Source organism: Toxotes jaculatrix, chromosome 20, assembly GCF_017976425.1.
Source record: "Toxotes jaculatrix isolate fToxJac2 chromosome 20, fToxJac2.pri, whole genome shotgun sequence".
Taxonomy (NCBI): domain Eukaryota; kingdom Metazoa; phylum Chordata; class Actinopteri; family Toxotidae; genus Toxotes; species Toxotes jaculatrix.
Window position 1 is genome coordinate 1,027,110 of NC_054413.1, and position 22,267 is coordinate 1,049,376.

Here is a 22,267-nt window from a genome sequence, read left to right on the forward strand (position 1 = left end):
TAAGGCATCAAAATCGGACAAAAAAAGTCAAACATTTTTTTGACCTCAAAAAGTCATAAAAAACGTCATAGTATAGTATGTCGTTTTTTTCGGACAAAAAAAGTCACAAAAAACGTCATAGTATAGTATGTCGTTTTTTTCGGTCAAAAAAAGTCAAAAAAATTTTTAACCTCAAAATGTCATAAAAAACGTCATAGTATAGTAAGGCGTCAAAATCGGACAAAAAAAGTCAAAAATTTTTTTGACATCAAAAAGTCATAAAAAACGTCATAGTATAGTATGTCGTTTTTTTCGGTCAAAAAAAGTCAAAAATTTTTTTAACCTCGAAATGTCATAAAAAACGTCATAGTATAGTAAGGCGTCAAAATCGGACAAAAAAAGTCAAAAATTTTTTTGACCTCGAAAAATCATAAAAAACGTCATAGTATAGTATGTCGTTTTTTTCGGTCAAAAAAAGTCAAAAAATTTTTTCACCTCAAAAAGTCATAAAAAACGTCATAGTATAGTAAGGCGTCAAAATCGGACAAAAAAAGTCAAAAATTTTTTTGACCTCAAAAAGTCATAAAAAACGTCATAGTATAGTATGTCGTTTTTTTCGGACAAAAAAAGTCAAATTTTTTTTTTACCTCAAAATGTCATAAAAAACGTCATAGTATAGTAAGGCGTCAAAATCGGACAAAAAAAGACAAAAAAATTTTTAACCTCAAAAAGTCATAAAAAACGTCATAGTATAGTATGTCGTTTTTTTTCGGTCAAAAAAAGTCAAACATTTTTTTGACCTCAAAATGTCATAAAAAACGTCATAGTATAGTAAGGCGTCAAAATCGGACAAAAAAAGTCAAACATTTTTTTGACCTCAAAAAGTCATAAAAAACGTCATAGTATAGTATGTCGTTTTTTTTCGGTCAAAAAAAGTCATAAAAAACGTCATAGTATAGTATGTCGTTTTTTTCGGTCAAAAAAAGTCATAAAAAACGTCATAGTATAGTATGTCGTTTTTTTCGGTCAAAAAAAGTCAAAAATTTTTTTAACCTCGAAATGTCATAAAAAACGTCATAGTATAGTAAGGCGTCAAAATCGGACAAAAAAAGTCAAACATTTTTTTGACCTCAAAAAGTCATAAAAAACGTCATAGTATAGTATGTCGTTTTTTTCGGCCAAAAAAAGTCAAATTTTTTTTTAACCTCGAAATGTCATAAAAAACGTCATAGTATAGTAAGGCGTCAAAATCGGACAAAAAAAGTCAAACATTTTTTTGACCTCAAAAAGTCATAAAAAACGTCATAGTATAGTATGTCGTTTTTTTCGGCCAAAAAAAGTCAAATTTTTTTTTTACCTCAAAATGTCATAAAAAACGTCATAGTATAGTAAGGCGTCAAAATCGGACAAAAAAAGTCAAAATTTTTTTTGACCTCAAAAAGTCATAAAAAACGTCATAGTATAGTATGCCGTTTTTTTCGGTCAAAAAAAGTCAAACATTTTTTTGACCTCAAAAAGTCATAAAAAACGTCATAGTATAGTATGTCGTTTTTTTCGGTCAAAAAAAGTAATAAAAAACGTCATAGTATAGTATGTCGTTTTTTTTCGGTCAAAAAAAGTCATAAAAAACGTCATAGTATAGTATGTCGTTTTTTTCGGTCAAAAAAAGTCAAAAATTTTTTTAACCTCAAAATGTCATAAAAAACGTCATAGTATAGTAAGGCGTCAAAATCGGACAAAAAAAGTCAAACATTTTTTTGACCTCAAAAAGTCATAAAAAACGTCATAGTATAGTATGTCGTTTTTTTCGGACAAAAAAAGTCACAATTTTTTTTTGACCTCAAAAAGTCATAAAAAACGTCATAGTATAGTATGTCGTTTTTTTCGGTCAAAAAAAGTCAAAAAATTTTTTGACCTCAAAAAGTCATAAAAAACGTCATAGTATAGTATGTCCTTTTTTTCGGTCAAAAAAAGTCAAAAATTTTTTTCACCTCAAAATGTCATAAAAAACGTCATAGTATAGTAAGGCGTCAAAATCGGACAAAAAAAGTCAAACATTTTTTTGACCTCAAAAAGTCATAAAAAACGTCATAGTATAGTATGTCGTTTTTTTCGGACAAAAAAAGTCACAAAATGTTTTCACCTTAAAAAGTCATAAAAAACGTCATAGTATAGTATGTCGTTTTTTTCGGCCAAAAAAAGTCAAAAAATTTTTTCACCTCAAAAAGTCATAAAAAACGTCATAGTATAGTAAGGCGTCAAAATCGGACAAAAAAAGTCAAACATTTTTTTGACCTCAAAAAGTCATAAAAAACGTCATAGTATAGTATGTCGTTTTTTTCGGTCAAAAAAAGTCAAACATTTTTTTGACCTCAAAAAGTCATAAAAAAACGTCATAGTATAGTATGTCGTTTTTTTCGGACAAAAAAAGTCACAATTTTTTTTAACCTCAAAATGTCATAAAAAACGTCATAGTATAGTAAGGCGTCAAAATCGGACAAAAAAAGTCAAACATTTTTTTGACCTCAAAAAGTCATAAAAAACGTCATAGTATAGTATGTCGTTTTTTTCGGACAAAAAAAGTCACAAAATGTTTTCACCTCAAAAAGTCATAAAAAACGTCATAGTATAGTATGTCGTTTTTTTCGGTCAAAAAAAGTCAAAAATTTTTTTAACCTCAAAATGTCATAAAAAACGTCATAGTATAGTAAGGCGTCAAAATCGGACAAAAAAAGTCAAACATTTTTTTGACCTCAAAAAGTCATAAAAAACGTCATAGTATAGTATGTCGTTTTTTTCGGTCAAAAAAAGTCATAAAAAACGTCATAGTATAGTATGTCGTTTTTTTCGGTCAAAAAAAGTCAAAAATTTTTTTAACCTCAAAATGTCATAAAAAACGTTATAGTATAGTAAGGCGTCAAAATCGGACAAAAAAAGTCAAACATTTTTTTGACCTCAAAAAGTCATAAAAAACGTCATAGTATAGTATGTCGTTTTTTTCGGACAAAAAAAGTCACAAAATGTTTTCACCTCAAAAAGTCATAAAAAACGTCATAGTATAGTATGTCGTTTTTTTCGGTCAAAAAAAGTCAAAAATTTTTTTAACCTCAAAATGTCATAAAAAACGTCATAGTATAGTAAGGCGTCAAAATCGGACAAAAAAAGTCAAACATTTTTTTGACCTCAAAAAGTCATAAAAAACGTCATAGTATAGTAAGGCATCAAAATCGGACAAAAAAAGTCAAACATTTTTTTGACCTCAAAAAGTCATAAAAAACGTCATAGTATAGTATGTCGTTTTTTTCGGACAAAAAAAGTCACAAAAAACGTCATAGTATAGTATGTCGTTTTTTTCGGTCAAAAAAAGTCATAAAAAACGTCATAGTATAGTATGTCGTTTTTTTCGGTCAAAAAAAGTCAAAAATTTTTTTAACCTCGAAATGTCATAAAAAACGTCATAGTATAGTAAGGCGTCAAAATCGGACAAAAAAAGTCAAAAATTTTTTTGACCTCGAAAAATCATAAAAAACGTCATAGTATAGTATGTCGTTTTTTTCGGTCAAAAAAAGTCAAAAAATTTTTTCACCTCAAAAAGTCATAAAAAACGTCATAGTATAGTAAGGCGTCAAAATCGGACAAAAAAAGTCAAAAATTTTTTTGACCTCAAAAAGTCATAAAAAACGTCATAGTATAGTATGTCGTTTTTTTCGGACAAAAAAAGTCAAATTTTTTTTTTACCTCAAAATGTCATAAAAAAACGTCATAGTATAGTAAGGCGTCAAAATCGGACAAAAAAAGTCAAAAAAATTTTTAACCTCAAAATGTCATAAAAAACGTCATAGTATAGTATGTCGTTTTTTTCGGTCAAAAAAAGTCAAAAAATTTTTTGACCTCAAAAAGTCATAAAAAACGTCATAGTATAGTATGTCGTTTTTTTCGGTCAAAAAAAGTCAAAAATTTTTTTAACCTCAAAATGTCATAAAAAACGTCATAGTATAGTAAGGCGTCAAAATCGGACAAAAAAAGTCAAACATTTTTTTGACCTCAAAAAGTCATAAAAAACGTCATAGTATAGTAAGGCATCAAAATCGGACAAAAAAAGTCAAACATTTTTTTGACCTCAAAAAGTCATAAAAAACGTCATAGTATAGTATGTCGTTTTTTTCGGACAAAAAAAGTCACAATTTTTTTTTGACCTCAAAAAGTCATAAAAAACGTCATAGTATAGTATGTCGTTTTTTTCGGTCAAAAAAAGTCAAAAATTTTTTTCACCTCAAAAAGTCATAAAAAACGTCATAGTATAGTATGTCGTTTTTTTCGGTCAAAAAAAGTCAAAAATTTTTTTAACCTCAAAATGTCATAAAAAACGTCATAGTATAGTAAGGCGTCAAAATCGGACAAAAAAAGTCAAAAAATTTTTTGACATCAAAAAGTCATAAAAAACGTCATAGTATAGTATGTCGTTTTTTTCGGTCAAAAAAAGTCAAAAATTTTTTTAACCTCGAAATGTCATAAAAAACGTCATAGTATAGTAAGGCGTCAAAATCGGACAAAAAAAGTCAAAAATTTTTTTGACCTCAAAAAGTCATAAAAAACGTCATAGTATAGTATGTCGTTTTTTTCGGACAAAAAAAGTCACAAAAAACGTCATAGTATAGTATGTCGTTTTTTTCGGTCAAAAAAAGTCAAAAAAATTTTTAACCTCAAAATGTCATAAAAAACGTCATAGTATAGTAAGGCGTCAAAATCGGTCAAAAAAAGTCAAAAATTTTTTTGACATCAAAAAGTCATAAAAAACGTCATAGTATAGTATGTCGTTTTTTTCGGTCAAAAAAAGTCAAAAATTTTTTTAACCTCGAAATGTCATAAAAAACGTCATAGTATAGTAAGGCGTCAAAATCGGACAAAAAAAGTCAAAAATTTTTTTGACCTCGAAAAATCATAAAAAACGTCATAGTATAGTATGTCGTTTTTTTCGGTCAAAAAAAGTCAAAAAATTTTTTCACCTCAAAAAGTCATAAAAAACGTCATAGTATAGTAAGGCGTCAAAATCGGACAAAAAAAGTCAAAAATTTTTTTGACCTCAAAAAGTCATAAAAAACGTCATAGTATAGTATGTCGTTTTTTTCGGACAAAAAAAGTCAAATTTTTTTTTTACCTCAAAATGTCATAAAAAACGTCATAGTATAGTAAGGCGTCAAAATCGGACAAAAAAAGTAAAAAAAATTTTTAACCTCAAAATGTCATAAAAAACGTCATAGTATAGTATGTCGTTTTTTTCGGTCAAAAAAAGTCAAAAATTTTTTTGACCTCAAAAAGTCATAAAAAACGTCATAGTATAGTATGTCGTTTTTTTCGGTCAAAAAAAGTCAAAAATTTTTTTAACCTCAAAATGTCATAAAAAACGTCATAGTATAGTAAGGCGTCAAAATCGGACAAAAAAAGTCAAACATTTTTTTGACCTCAAAAAGTCATAAAAAACGTCATAGTATAGTAAGGCATCAAAATCGGACAAAAAAAGTCAAACATTTTTTTGACCTCAAAAAGTCATAAAAAACGTCATAGTATAGTATGTCGTTTTTTTCGGACAAAAAAAGTCACAATTTTTTTTTGACCTCAAAAAGTCATAAAAAACGTCATAGTATAGTATGTCGTTTTTTTCGGTCAAAAAAAGTCAAAAATTTTTTTCACCTCAAAAAGTCATAAAAAACGTCATAGTATAGTATGTCGTTTTTTTTCGGTCAAAAAAAGTCAAAAATTTTTTTAACCTCAAAATGTCATAAAAAACGTCATAGTATAGTAAGGCGTCAAAATCGGACAAAAAAAGTCAAAAAATTTTTTGACATCAAAAAGTCATAAAAAACGTCATAGTATAGTATGTCGTTTTTTTCGGTCAAAAAAAGTCAAAAATTTTTTTAACCTCGAAATGTCATAAAAAACGTCATAGTATAGTAAGGCGTCAAAATCGGACAAAAAAAGTCAAAAATTTTTTTGACCTCGAAAAATCATAAAAAACGTCATAGTATAGTATGTCGTTTTTTTCGGTCAAAAAAAGTCAAAAATTTTTTTAACCTCAAAATGTCATAAAAAACGTCATAGTATAGTAAGGCGTCAAAATCGGACAAAAAAAGTCAAACATTTTTTTGACCTCAAAAAGTCATAAAAAACGTCATAGTATAGTATGTCGTTTTTTTCGGACAAAAAAAGTCACAATTTTTTTTTGACCTCAAAAAGTCATAAAAAACGTCATAGTATAGTATGTCGTTTTTTTCGGTCAAAAAAAGTCAAAAATTTTTTTAACCTCAAAATGTCATAAAAAACGTCATAGTATAGTAAGGCGTCAAAATCGGACAAAAAAAGTCAAACTTTTTTTGACCTCAAAAAGTCATAAAAAACGTCATAGTATAGTATGTCGTTTTTTTCGGACAAAAAAAGTCACAAAATGTTTTCACCTCAAAAAGTCATAAAAAACGTCATAGTATAGTAAGGCGTCAAAATCGGACAAAAAAAGTCAAAAAATTTTTTCACCTCAAAAAGTCATAAAAAACGTCATAGTATAGTATGTCGTTTTTTTCGGACAAAAAAAGTCACAAAAAACGTCATAGTATAGTATGTCGTTTTTTTCGGTCAAAAAAAGTCAAAAAAATTTTTAACCTCAAAATGTCATAAAAAACGTCATAGTATAGTAAGGCGTCAAAATCGGACAAAAAAAGTCAAAAATTTTTTTAACCTCGAAATGTCATAAAAAACGTCATAGTATAGTAAGGCGTCAAAATCGGACAAAAAAAGTCAAACATTTTTTTGACCTCAAAAAGTCATAAAAAACGTCATAGTATAGTATGTCGTTTTTTTCGGTCAAAAAAAGTCAAAAATTTTTTTAACCTCAAAATGTCATAAAAAACGTCATAGTATAGTAAGGCGTCAAAATCGGACAAAAAAAGTCAAACATTTTTTTGACCTCAAAAAGTCATAAAAAACGTCATAGTATAGTAAGGCGTCAAAATCGGACAAAAAAAGTCAAACATTTTTTTGACCTCAAAAAGTCATAAAAAACGTCATAGTATAGTATGTCGTTTTTTTCGGACAAAAAAAGTCACAATTTTTTTTTGACCTCAAAAAGTCATAAAAAACGTCATAGTATAGTATGTCGTTTTTTTCGGTCAAAAAAAGTCAAAAAAATTTTTGACCTCAAAAAGTCATAAAAAACGTCATAGTATAGTATGTCGTTTTTTTCGGTCAAAAAAAGTCAAAAATTTTTTTAACCTCAAAATGTCATAAAAAACGTCATGGTATAGTAAGGCGTCAAAATCGGACAAAAAAAGTCAAACATTTTTTTGACCTCAAAAAGTCATAAAAAACGTCATAGTATAGTATGTCGTTTTTTTCGGACAAAAAAAGTCACAAAATGTTTTCACCTCAAAAAGTCATAAAAAACGTCATAGTATAGTATGTCGTTTTTTTCGGACAAAAAAAGTCACAAAATGTTTTGACCTCAAAAAGTCATAAAAAACGTCATAGTATAGTAAGGCATCAAAATCGGACAAAAGTCAAACATTTTTTTGACCTCAAAAAGTCATAAAAAACGTCATAGTATAGTATGTCGTTTTTTTCGGACAAAAAAAGTCACAATTTTTTTTTGACCTCAAAAAGTCATAAAAAACGTCATAGTATAGTAAGGCGTCAAAATCGGACAAAAAAAGTCAAACATTTTTTTGACCTCAAAAAGTCATAAAAAACGTCATAGTATAGTATGTCGTTTTTTTCGGACAAAAAACGTCACAATTTTTTTTTGACCTCAAAAAGTCATAAAAAACGTCATAGTATAGTATGCCGTTTTTTTCAGTCAAAAAAAGTCAAACATTTTTTTGACCTCAAAAAGTCATAAAAAACGTCATAGTATAGTATGTCGTTTTTTTCGGACAAAAAAAGTCACAATTTTTTTTTGACCTCAAAAAGTCATAAAAAACGTCATAGTATAGTATGTCGTTTTTTTCGGTCAAAAAAAGTCAAAAAATTTTTTCACCTCAAAAAGTCATAAAAAACGTCATAGTATAGTATGTCGTTTTCTTCGGTCAAAAAAAGTCAAAAATTTTTTTAACCTCAAAATGTCATAAAAAACGTCATAGTATAGTAAGGCGTCAAAATCGGACAAAAAAAGTCAAAAAATTTTTTGACATCAAAAAGTCATAAAAAACGTCATAGTATAGTATGTCGTTTTTTTCGGTCAAAAAAAGTCAAAAAATTTTTTAACCTCGAAATGTCATAAAAAACGTCATAGTATAGTAAGGCGTCAAAATCGGACAAAAAAAGTCAAAAATTTTTTTGACCTCGAAAAATCATAAAAAACGTCATAGTATAGTATGTCGTTTTTTTCGGTCAAAAAAAGTCAAAAATTTTTTTCACCTCCAAAAGTCATAAAAAACGTCATAGTATAGTAAGGCGTCAAAATCGGACAAAAAAAGTCAAACATTTTTTTGACCTCAAAAAGTCATAAAAAACGTCATAGTATAGTATGTCGTTTTTTTCGGCCAAAAAAAGTCAAATTTTTTTTTTACCTCAAAATGTCATAAAAAACGTCATAGTATAGTAAGGCGTCAAAATCGGACAAAAAAAGTCAAACATTTTTTTGACCTCAAAAAGTCATAAAAAACGTCATAGTATAGTAAGGCATCAAAATCGGACAAAAAAAGTCAAACATTTTTTTGACCTCAAAAAGTCATAAAAAACGTCATAGTATAGTATGTCGTTTTTTTCGGCCAAAAAAAGTCAAAAATTTTTTTGACATCAAAAAGTCATAAAAAACGTCATAGTATAGTATGTCGTTTTTTTCGGTCAAAAAAAGTCAAAAATTTTTTTAACCTCAAAATGTCATAAAAAACGTCATAGTATAGTAAGGCGTCAAAATCGGACAAAAAAAGTCAAACATTTTTTTGACCTCAAAAAGTCATAAAAAACGTCATAGTATAGTATGTCGTTTTTTTCGGACAAAAAAAGTCACAATTTTTTTTTGACCTCAAAAAGTCATAAAAAACGTCATAGTATAGTATGTCGTTTTTTTCGGTCAAAAAAAGTCAAAAATTTTTTTCACCTCAAAAAGTCATAAAAAACGTCATAGTATAGTATGTCGTTTTTTTCGGACAAAAAAAGTCACAAAATGTTTTCACCTCAAAAAGTCATAAAAAACGTCATAGTATAGTATGTCGTTTTTTTCGGTCAAAAAAAGTCAAACATTTTTTTAACCTCGAAATGTCATAAAAAACGTCATAGTATAGTAAGGCGTCAAAATCGGACAAAAAAAGTCAAACATTTTTTTGACCTCAAAAAGTCATAAAAAACGTCATAGTATAGTATGTCGTTTTTTTCGGTCAAAAAAAGTCAAAAATTTTTTTAACCTCAAAATGTCATAAAAAACGTCATAGTATAGTATGTCGTTTTTTTCGGTCAAAAAAAGTCAAAAAAATTTTTAACCTCAAAATGTCATAAAAAACGTCATAGTATAGTAAGGCGTCAAAATCGGACAAAAAAAGTCAAAAATTTTTTTAACCTCGAAATGTCATAAAAAACGTCATAGTATAGTAAGGCGTCAAAATCGGACAAAAAAAGTCAAACATTTTTTTGACCTCAAAAAGTCATAAAAAACGTCATAGTATAGTATGTCGTTTTTTTCGGTCAAAAAAAGTCAAAAATTTTTTTAACCTCAAAATGTCATAAAAAACGTCATAGTATAGTAAGGCGTCAAAATCGGACAAAAAAAGTCAAACATTTTTTTGACCTCAAAAAGTCATAAAAAACGTCATAGTATAGTAAGGCGTCAAAATCGGACAAAAAAAGTCAAACATTTTTTTGACCTCAAAAAGTCATAAAAAACGTCATAGTATAGTATGTCGTTTTTTTCGGACAAAAAAAGTCACAATTTTTTTTTGACCTCAAAAAGTCATAAAAAACGTCATAGTATAGTATGTCGTTTTTTTCGGTCAAAAAAAGTCAAAAAAATTTTTGACCTCAAAAAGTCATAAAAAACGTCATAGTATAGTATGTCGTTTTTTTCGGTCAAAAAAAGTCAAAAATTTTTTTAACCTCAAAATGTCATAAAAAACGTCATGGTATAGTAAGGCGTCAAAATCGGACAAAAAAAGTCAAACATTTTTTTGACCTCAAAAAGTCATAAAAAACGTCATAGTATAGTATGTCGTTTTTTTCGGACAAAAAAAGTCACAAAATGTTTTCACCTCAAAAAGTCATAAAAAACGTCATAGTATAGTATGTCGTTTTTTTCGGACAAAAAAAGTCACAAAATGTTTTGACCTCAAAAAGTCATAAAAAACGTCATAGTATAGTAAGGCATCAAAATCGGACAAAAGTCAAACATTTTTTTGACCTCAAAAAGTCATAAAAAACGTCATAGTATAGTATGTCGTTTTTTTCGGACAAAAAAAGTCACAATTTTTTTTTGACCTCAAAAAGTCATAAAAAACGTCATAGTATAGTAAGGCGTCAAAATCGGACAAAAAAAGTCAAACATTTTTTTGACCTCAAAAAGTCATAAAAAACGTCATAGTATAGTATGTCGTTTTTTTCGGACAAAAAACGTCACAATTTTTTTTTGACCTCAAAAAGTCATAAAAAACGTCATAGTATAGTATGCCGTTTTTTTCAGTCAAAAAAAGTCAAACATTTTTTTGACCTCAAAAAGTCATAAAAAACGTCATAGTATAGTATGTCGTTTTTTTCGGACAAAAAAAGTCACAATTTTTTTTTGACCTCAAAAAGTCATAAAAAACGTCATAGTATAGTATGTCGTTTTTTTCGGTCAAAAAAAGTCAAAAAATTTTTTCACCTCAAAAAGTCATAAAAAACGTCATAGTATAGTATGTCGTTTTCTTCGGTCAAAAAAAGTCAAAAATTTTTTTAACCTCAAAATGTCATAAAAAACGTCATAGTATAGTAAGGCGTCAAAATCGGACAAAAAAAGTCAAAAAATTTTTTGACATCAAAAAGTCATAAAAAACGTCATAGTATAGTATGTCGTTTTTTTCGGTCAAAAAAAGTCAAAAAATTTTTTAACCTCGAAATGTCATAAAAAACGTCATAGTATAGTAAGGCGTCAAAATCGGACAAAAAAAGTCAAAAATTTTTTTGACCTCGAAAAATCATAAAAAACGTCATAGTATAGTATGTCGTTTTTTTCGGTCAAAAAAAGTCAAAAATTTTTTTCACCTCCAAAAGTCATAAAAAACGTCATAGTATAGTAAGGCGTCAAAATCGGACAAAAAAAGTCAAACATTTTTTTGACCTCAAAAAGTCATAAAAAACGTCATAGTATAGTATGTCGTTTTTTTCGGCCAAAAAAAGTCAAATTTTTTTTTTACCTCAAAATGTCATAAAAAACGTCATAGTATAGTAAGGCGTCAAAATCGGACAAAAAAAGTCAAACATTTTTTTGACCTCAAAAAGTCATAAAAAACGTCATAGTATAGTAAGGCATCAAAATCGGACAAAAAAAGTCAAACATTTTTTTGACCTCAAAAAGTCATAAAAAACGTCATAGTATAGTATGTCGTTTTTTTCGGCCAAAAAAAGTCAAAAATTTTTTTGACATCAAAAAGTCATAAAAAACGTCATAGTATAGTATGTCGTTTTTTTCGGTCAAAAAAAGTCAAAAATTTTTTTAACCTCAAAATGTCATAAAAAACGTCATAGTATAGTAAGGCGTCAAAATCGGACAAAAAAAGTCAAACATTTTTTTGACCTCAAAAAGTCATAAAAAACGTCATAGTATAGTATGTCGTTTTTTTCGGACAAAAAAAGTCACAATTTTTTTTTGACCTCAAAAAGTCATAAAAAACGTCATAGTATAGTATGTCGTTTTTTTCGGTCAAAAAAAGTCAAAAATTTTTTTCACCTCAAAAAGTCATAAAAAACGTCATAGTATAGTATGTCGTTTTTTTCGGACAAAAAAAGTCACAAAATGTTTTCACCTCAAAAAGTCATAAAAAACGTCATAGTATAGTATGTCGTTTTTTTTCGGTCAAAAAAAGTCAAACATTTTTTTAACCTCGAAATGTCATAAAAAACGTCATAGTATAGTAAGGCGTCAAAATCGGACAAAAAAAGTCAAACATTTTTTTGACCTCAAAAAGTCATAAAAAACGTCATAGTATAGTATGTCGTTTTTTTCGGTCAAAAAAAGTCAAAAATTTTTTTAACCTCAAAATGTCATAAAAAACGTCATAGTATAGTATGTCGTTTTTTTCGGTCAAAAAAAGTCAAAAAAATTTTTAACCTCAAAATGTCATAAAAAACGTCATAGTATAGTAAGGCGTCAAAATCGGACAAAAAAAGTCAAAAATTTTTTTAACCTCGAAATGTCATAAAAAACGTCATAGTATAGTAAGGCGTCAAAATCGGACAAAAAAAGTCAAACATTTTTTTGACCTCAAAAAGTCATAAAAAACGTCATAGTATAGTATGTCGTTTTTTTCGGTCAAAAAAAGTCAAAAATTTTTTTAACCTCAAAATGTCATAAAAAACGTCATAGTATAGTAAGGCGTCAAAATCGGACAAAAAAAGTCAAACATTTTTTTGACCTCAAAAAGTCATAAAAAACGTCATAGTATAGTAAGGCGTCAAAATCGGACAAAAAAAGTCAAACATTTTTTTGACCTCAAAAAGTCATAAAAAACGTCATAGTATAGTATGTCGTTTTTTTCGGACAAAAAAAGTCACAATTTTTTTTTGACCTCAAAAAGTCATAAAAAACGTCATAGTATAGTATGTCGTTTTTTTCGGTCAAAAAAAGTCAAAAAAATTTTTGACCTCAAAAAGTCATAAAAAACGTCATAGTATAGTATGTCGTTTTTTTCGGTCAAAAAAAGTCAAACATTTTTTTAACCTCGAAATGTCATAAAAAACGTCATAGTATAGTAAGGCGTCAAAATCGGACAAAAAAAGTCAAAAATTTTTTTGACCTCGAAAAATCATAAAAAACGTCATAGTATAGTATGTCGTTTTTTTCGGTCAAAAAAAGTCAAAAATTTTTTTGACCTCAAAAAGTCATAAAAAACGTCATAGTATAGTATGTCGTTTTTTTCGGTCAAAAAAAGTCAAAAATTTTTTTAACCTCAAAATGTCATAAAAAACGTCATAGTATAGTAAGGCGTCAAAATCGGACAAAAAAAGTCAAACATTTTTTTGACCTCAAAAAGTCATAAAAAACGTCATAGTATAGTAAGGCATCAAAATCGGACAAAAAAAGTCAAACATTTTTTTGACCTCAAAAAGTCATAAAAAACGTCATAGTATAGTATGTCGTTTTTTTCGGACAAAAAAAGTCACAATTTTTTTTTGACCTCAAAAAGTCATAAAAAACGTCAGTATAGTATGTCGTTTTTTTCGGTCAAAAAAAGTCAAAAATTTTTTTCACCTCAAAAAGTCATAAAAAACGTCATAGTATAGTATGTCGTTTTCTTCGGTCAAAAAAAGTCAAAAATTTTTTTAACCTCAAAATGTCATAAAAAACGTCATAGTATAGTAAGGCGTCAAAATCGGACAAAAAAAGTCAAAAAATTTTTTGACATCAAAAAGTCATAAAAAACGTCATAGTATAGTATGTCGTTTTTTTCGGTCAAAAAAAGTCAAAAAATTTTTTAACCTCGAAATGTCATAAAAAACGTCATAGTATAGTAAGGCGTCAAAATCGGACAAAAAAAGTCAAAAATTTTTTTGACCTCGAAAAATCATAAAAAACGTCATAGTATAGTATGTCGTTTTTTTCGGTCAAAAAAAGTCAAAAATTTTTTTCACCTCCAAAAGTCATAAAAAACGTCATAGTATAGTAAGGCGTCAAAATCGGACAAAAAAAGTCAAACATTTTTTTGACCTCAAAAAGTCATAAAAAACGTCATAGTATAGTATGTCGTTTTTTTCGGCCAAAAAAAGTCAAATTTTTTTTTTACCTCAAAATGTCATAAAAAACGTCATAGTATAGTAAGGCGTCAAAATCGGACAAAAAAAGTCAAACATTTTTTTGACCTCAAAAAGTCATAAAAAACGTCATAGTATAGTAAGGCATCAAAATCGGACAAAAAAAGTCAAACATTTTTTTGACCTCAAAAAGTCATAAAAAACGTCATAGTATAGTATGTCGTTTTTTTCGGCCAAAAAAAGTCAAAAATTTTTTTGACATCAAAAAGTCATAAAAAACGTCATAGTATAGTATGTCGTTTTTTTTCGGTCAAAAAAAGTCAAAAATTTTTTTAACCTCAAAATGTCATAAAAAACGTCATAGTATAGTAAGGCGTCAAAATCGGACAAAAAAAGTCAAACATTTTTTTGACCTCAAAAAGTCATAAAAAACGTCATAGTATAGTAAGGCATCAAAATCGGACAAAAAAAGTCAAACATTTTTTTGACCTCAAAAAGTCATAAAAAACGTCATAGTATAGTATGTCGTTTTTTTCGGACAAAAAAAGTCACAATTTTTTTTTGACCTCAAAAAGTCATAAAAAACGTCATAGTATAGTATGTCGTTTTTTTCGGTCAAAAAAAGTCAAAAATTTTTTTCACCTCAAAAAGTCATAAAAAACGTCATAGTATAGTATGTCGTTTTTTTCGGACAAAAAAAGTCACAAAATGTTTTCACCTCAAAAAGTCATAAAAAACGTCATAGTATAGTATGTCGTTTTTTTCGGACAAAAAAAGTCACAAAATGTTTTGACCTCAAAAAGTCATAAAAAACGTCATAGTATAGTAAGGCATCAAAATCGGACAAAAAAAGTCAAACATTTTTTTGACCTCAAAAAGTCATAAAAAACGTCATAGTATAGTATGTCGTTTTTTTCGGACAAAAAAAGTCACAATTTTTTTTTGACCTCAAAAAGTCATAAAAAACGTCATAGTATAGTAAGGCGTCAAAATCGGACAAAAAAAGTCAAACATTTTTTTGACCTCAAAAAGTCATAAAAAACGTCATAGTATAGTATGTCGTTTTTTTCGGACAAAAAACGTCACAATTTTTTTTTGACCTCAAAAAGTCATAAAAAACGTCATAGTATAGTATGCCGTTTTTTTCGGTCAAAAAAAGTCAAAAATTTTTTTGACCTCAAAAAGTCATAAAAAACGTCATAGTATAGTATGTCGTTTTTTTCGGACAAAAAAAGTCAAAATTTTTTTTTGACCTCAAAAAGTCATAAAAAACGTCATAGTATAGTATGTCGTTTTTTTCGGTCAAAAAAAGTCAAAAATTTTTTTAACCTCAAAATGTCATAAAAAACGTCATAGTATAGTAAGGCGTCAAAATCGGACAAAAAAAGTCAAAATTTTTTTTGACCTCAAAAAGTCATAAAAAACGTCATAGTATAGTATGCCGTTTTTTTCGGTCAAAAAAGTCAAAAAAATTTTTGACCTCAAAAAATCATAAAAAACGTCATAGTATAGTATGCCGTTTTTTTCGGTCAAAAAAAGTCAAAAAATTTTTTAACCTCAAAAAGTCATAAAAAACGTCATAGTATAGTATGTCGTTTTTTTCGGTCAAAAAAAGTCAAACATTTTTTTGACCTCAAAAAGTCATAAAAAACGTCATAGTATAGTATGTCGTTTTTTTCGGACAAAAAAAGTCACAATTTTTTTTTGACCTCAAAAAGTCATAAAAAACGTCATAGTATAGTATGTCGTTTTTTTCGGTCAAAAAAAGTCAAAAAATTTTTTCACCTCAAAAAGTCATAAAAAACGTCATAGTATAGTATGTCGTTTTTTTCGGTCAAAAAAAGTCAAAAATTTTTTTAACCTCAAAATGTCATAAAAAACGTCATAGTATAGTAAGGCGTCAAAATCGGACAAAAAAAGTCAAACATTTTTTTGACCTCAAAAAGTCATAAAAAACGTCATAGTATAGTATGTCGTTTTTTTCGGACAAAAAAGTCACAAAATGTTTTCACCTCAAAAAGTCATAAAAAACGTCATAGTATAGTATGTCGTTTTTTTCGGTCAAAAAAAGTCAAAAATTTTTTTAACCTCAAAATGTCATAAAAAACGTCATAGTATAGTAAGGCGTCAAAATCGGACAAAAAAAGTCAAACATTTTTTTGACCTCAAAAAGTCATAAAAAACGTCATAGTATAGTATGTCGTATTTTTCGGCCAAAAAGAGTCACATTTTTTTTTGACCTCAAAATGTCATAAAAAACGTCATAGTATAGTAAGGCGTCAAAATCGGACAAAAAAAGTCAAACATTTTTTTGACCTCAAAAAGTCATAAAAAACGTCATAGTATAGTATGTCGTTTTTTTCGGTCAAAAAAAGTCATAAAAAACGTCATAGTATAGTATGTCGTTTTTTTCGGTCAAAAAAAGTCATAAAAAACGTCATAGTATAGTATGTCGTTTTTTTCGGTCAAAAAAAGTCAAAAAATTTTTTCACCTCAAAATGTCATAAAAAACGTCATAGTATAGTAAGGCGTCAAAATCGGACAAAAAAAGTCAAAAAATTTTTTGACATCAAAAAGTCATAAAAAACGTCATAGTATAGTATGTCGTTTTTTTCGGTCAAAAAAAAGTCAAAAATTTTTTTGACCTCGAAATGTCATAAAAAACGTCATAGTATAGTAAGGCGTCAAAATCGGACAAAAAAAGTCAAAAATTTTTTTGACCTCGAAAAATCATAAAAAACGTCATAGTATAGTATGTCGTTTTTTTCGGTCAAAAAAAGTCAAAAATTTTTTTCACCTCCAAAAGTCATAAAAAACGTCATAGTATAGTAAGGCGTCAAAATCGGACAAAAAAAGTCAAACATTTTTTTGACCTCAAAAAGTCATAAAAAACGTCATAGTATAGTATGTCGTTTTTTTCGGCCAAAAAAAGTCAAATTTTTTTTTTACCTCAAAATGTCATAAAAAACGTCATAGTATAGTAAGGCGTCAAAATCGGACAAAAAAAGTCAAACATTTTTTTGACCTCAAAAAGTCATAAAAAACGTCATAGTATAGTAAGGCATCAAAATCGGACAAAAAAAGTCAAACATTTTTTTGACCTCAAAAAGTCATAAAAAACGTCATAGTATAGTATGTCGTTTTTTTCGGCCAAAAAAAGTCAAAAATTTTTTTGACCTCAAAAAGTCATAAAAAACGTCATAGTATAGTATGTCGTTTTTTTTCGGTCAAAAAAAGTCAAAAATTTTTTTGACCTCAAAATGTCATAAAAAACGTCATAGTATAGTAAGGCGTCAAAATCGGACAAAAAAAGTCAAACATTTTTTTGACCTCAAAAAGTCATAAAAAACGTCATAGTATAGTATGTCGTTTTTTTCGGTCAAAAAAAGTCATAAAAAACGTCATAGTATAGTATGTCGTTTTTTTCGGTCAAAAAAAGTCATAAAAAACGTCATAGTATAGTATGTCGTTTTTTTCGGTCAAAAAAAGTCAAAAATTTTTTTAACCTCAAAATGTCATAAAAAACGTCATAGTATAGTAAGGCGTCAAAATCGGACAAAAAAAGTCAAACATTTTTTTGACCTCAAAAAGTCATAAAAAACGTCATAGTATAGTATGTCGTTTTTTTCGGTCAAAAAAAGTCAAAAAATTTTTTAACCTCAAAATGTCATAAAAAACGTCATAGTATAGTAAGGCGTCAAAATCGGACAAAAAAAGTCAAACATTTTTTTGACCTCAAAAAGTCATAAAAAACGTCATAGTATAGTATGTCGTTTTTTTCGGACAAAAAAAGTCACAAAATGTTTTCACCTCAAAAAGTCATAAAATACGTCATAGTATAGTAAGGCGTCAAAATCGGACAAAAAAAGTCAAACATTTTTTTCACCTCAAAAAGTCATAAAAAACGTCATAGTATAGTATGTCGTTTTTTTCGGACAAAAAAAGTCACAAAAAACGTCATAGTATAGAATGTCGTTTTTTTCGGTCAAAAAAAGTCAAAAAAATTTTTAACCTCAAAATGTCATAAAAAACGTCATAGTATAGTAAGGCGTCAAAATCGGACAAAAAAAGTCAAACATTTTTTTGACCTCAAAAAGTCATAAAAAACGTCATAGTATAGTATGTCGTTTTTTTCGGCCAAAAAAAGTCAAATTTTTTTTTTACCTCAAAATGTCATAAAAAACGTCATAGTATAGTATGCCGTTTTTTTCGGTCAAAAAAAGTCAAACATTTTTTTGACCTCAAAAAGTCATAAAAAACGTCATAGTATAGTATGTCGTTTTTTTCGGTCAAAAAAAGTCATAAAAAACGTCATAGTATAGTATGTCGTTTTTTTCGGTCAAAAAAAGTCAAAAATTTTTTTAACCTCAAAATGTCATAAAAAACGTCATAGTATAGTAAGGCGTCAAAATCGGACAAAAAAAGTCAAACATTTTTTTGACCTCAAAAAGTCATAAAAAACGTCATAGTATAGTATGTCGTTTTTTTCGGTCAAAAAAAGTCAAAAATTTTTTTGACATCAAAAAGTCATAAAAAACGTCATAGTATAGTATGTCGTTTTTTTCGGTCAAAAAAAGTCAAAAATTTTTTTAACCTCAAAATGTCATAAAAAACGTCATAGTATAGTAAGGCGTCAAAATCGGACAAAAAAAAGTCAAACATTTTTTTGACCTCAAAAAGTCATAAAAAACGTCATAGTATAGTATGTCGTTTTTTTCGGTCAAAAAAAGTCAAAAAATTTTTTGACCTCAAAAAGTCATAAAAAACGTCATAGTATAGTATGTTGTTTTTTTCGGACAAAAAAAGTCACAAAAAACGTCATAGTATAGTATGTCGTTTTTTTCGGACAAAAAAAGTCACAAAAAACGTCATAGTATAGTATGTCGTTTTTTTCGGTCAAAAAAAGTCAAAAAAATTTTTTACCTCAAAATGTCATAAAAAACGTCATAGTATAGTAAGGCGTCAAAATCGGACAAAAAAAGTCAAACATTTTTTTGACCTCAAAAAGTCATAAAAAACGTCATAGTATAGTATGCCGTTTTTTTCGGTCAAAAAAAGTCAAAAAAATTTTTCACCTCAAAAAGTCATAAAAAACGTCATAGTATAGTATGTCGTTTTTTTCGGTCAAAAAAAGTCAAAAATTTTTTCACCTCAAAAAGTCATAAAAAACATCATAGTATAGTATGTCGTTTTTTTCGGTCAAAAAAAGTCAAAAATTTTTTTCACCTCAAAAAGTCATAAAAAACGTCATAGTATAGTATGTCGTTTTTTTTCGGCCAAAAAAAGTCAAATTTTTTTTTGACCTCAAAATGTCATAAAAAACGTCATAGTATAGTAAGGCGTCAAAATCGGACAAAAAAAGTCAAAAAATTTTTTCACCTCAAAATGTCATAAAAAACGTCATAGTATAGTAAGGCGTCAAAATCGGACAAAAAAAGTCAAAAATTTTTTTGACCTCAAAATGTCATAAAAAACGTCATAGTATAGTAAGGCGTCAAAATCGGACAAAAAAGTCAAAAATTTTTTTAACCTCAAAATGTCATAAAAAACGTCATAGTATAGTAAGGCGTCAAAATCAAACAAAAAAAGTCAACATTTTTTTTGACCTCAAAAAGTCATAAAAAACGTCATAGTATAGTATGTCGTTTTTTTCGGTCAAAAAAAGTCAAAAATTTTTTTAACCTCAAAATGTCATAAAAAACGTCATAGTATAGTATGTCGTTTTTTTCGGTCAAAAAAAGTCAAAAAATTTTTTGACCTCAAAAAATCATAAAAAACGTCATAGTATAGTATGTCGTTTTTTTCGGTCAAAAAAAGTCAAAAATTTTTTTGACCTCAAAAAGTCATAAAAAACGTCATAGTATAGTAAGGCATCAAAATCGGACAAAAAAAGTCAAACATTTTTTTGAGTTCAAAAAGTCATAAAAAACGTCATAGTATAGTATGTCGTTTTTTTCGGACAAAAAAAGTCACAATTTTTTTTTGACCTCAAAAAGTCATAAAAAACGTCATAGTATAGTATGTCGTTTTTTTCGGACAAAAAAAGTCACAAAATGTTTTCACCTCAAAAAGTCATAAAAAACGTCATAGTATAGTAAGGCGTCAAAATCGGACAAAAAAAGTCAAAAATTTTTTTCACCTCAGCAAGTCATAAAAAACGTCATAGTATAGTATGTCGTTTTTTTCGGCCAAAAAAAGTCAAAAATTTTTTTGACATCAAAAAGTCATAAAAAACGTCATAGTATAGTATGTCGTTTTTTTCGGTCAAAAAAAGTCAAAAATTTTTTTAACCTCAAAATGTCATAAAAAACGTCATAGTATAGTAAGGCGTCAAAATCGGACAAAAAAAGTCAACATTTTTTTTGACCTCAAAAAGTCATAAAAAACGTCATAGTATAGTAAGGCGTCAAAATCGGACAAAAAAAGTCAACATTTTTTTTGACCTCAAAAAGTCATAAAAAACGTCATAGTATAGTATGTCGTTTTTTTCGGCCAAAAAAAGTCAAATTTTTTTTTGACCTCAAAATGTCATAAAAAACGTCATAGTATAGTAAGGCGTCAAAATCGGACAAAAAAGTCAAAAAATTTTTTAACCTCAAAATGTCATAAAAAACGTCATAGTATAGTAAGGCGTCAAAATCGGACAAAAAAAGTCAAAAATTTTTTTCACCTCAAAATGTCATAAAAAACGTCATAGTATAGTAAGGCGTCAAAATCGGACAAAAAAAGTCAAAATTTTTTTTGACCTCAAAATGTCATAAAAAACGTCATAGTATAGTAAGGCGTCAAAATCGGACAAAAAAGTCAAAAAATTTTTTAACCTCAAAATGTCATAAAAAACGTCATAGTATAGTAAGGCGTCAAAATCAGACAAAAAAAGTCAACATTTTTTTTGACCTCAAAAAGTCATAAAAAACGTCATAGTATAGTATGCCGTTTTTTTCGGCCAAAAAAAGTCAAATTTTTTTTTGACCTCAAAATGTCATAAAAAACGTCATAGTATAGTAAGGCGTCAAAATCGGACAAAAAAGTCAAAAATTTTTTTAACCTCAAAATGTCATAAAAAACGTCATAGTATAGTAAGGCGTCAAAATCGGACAAAAAAAGTCAAACATTTTTTTAACCTCAAAATGTCATAAAAAACGTCATAGTATAGTAAGGCGTCAAAATCGGACAAAAAAAGTCAAAAATTTTTTTCACCTCAAAATGTCATAAAAAACGTCATAGTATAGTAAGGCGTCAAAATCGGACAAAAAAGTCAAAAAAATTTTTAACCTCAAAATGTCATAAAAAACGTCATAGTATAGTAAGGCGTCAAAATCGGACAAAAAAAGTCAAAAAATTTTTTGACCTCAAAATGTCATAAAAAACGTCATAGTATAGTAAGGCGTCAAAATCGGACAAAAAAAAGTCAAAAATTTGTTTGACCTCCAAATGTCATAAAAAAACGTCATAGTATAGTAAGGCGTCAAAATCGGACAAAAAAAAGTCATACTTTATTTTGGCCTCAAAATGTCATAAAAATGGTCATAGTATAGTATTAGTTCTTTTGGCCAATTTTTACGCCTTATTAAAGTATGACAGTTACAATACTAACAACTCGTTTTATCCAAGTAGCTTTCCAAAACCCAACTACATTGTTTATTTTAAAGTAGGACAAAAAACAACAGCAAATTTTTAACGCCGGAAAGGTAGGTTTATTAGTACGGAAATTTTAAACAAGGTAACCCAAGCGCTGTACATAAGAGAACAAGGTAATACAAAGTGCCGGAAGACACAAGTGGAACTAAGGCAAGATTAAAAAGACATACAAGACAGACCTGTGGAAAGACACACTCAGGTCCTTAAGGAAAAGTACAGATAATAATGTGCAAAATCACGTTTCTGCCCATTGTTTAATAGCATAAGTCAGACATGAACAGATTGTGACCTTATTTCCTGTCACTGGTCAGCTGAAGTGTAAAACTGTGAACCGGTTGACTCACTAAAATATTCTATAATTCAATATACGTTTTAATGCCTTACTATACTATGACATTGTTTATGACATTTTGAGGTCATACTAAAGTATGACATTTTTGGCCCATTTTGAAGCCTTTTTATGCTATGTCGTTTTTTTTTTGTCTGTTTTGAAGCCTTACTATATACTATGTTGTTTTTCACCACATGTTGAAGCCTTACTATAGTATGACATTTTTGGCAGGATTTTGACACCTTAATATACAATGACTTTTTTTGTCCAATTTGGAAGCCTTACTATACTATGATCATTTTTGATATTTTTATGATTTACTATGCTATTACTATATTTTTTTCTTACTAAAATACATAAGTGGATTTGACACTAGAGTCCCTAATGTAAGTT

General features: G+C 28.0%; 1 protein-coding gene across 1 annotated transcript in view; it reads right to left on the bottom strand.

Moving 5' to 3' along the window:
• LOC121200363 (protein NLRC3-like) overlaps positions 1-22,267 on the bottom strand; it is a 567,821-nt gene that overhangs the window by 312,868 nt on the left and 232,686 nt on the right. The gene's annotated exons all lie outside the window — the stretch shown is intronic.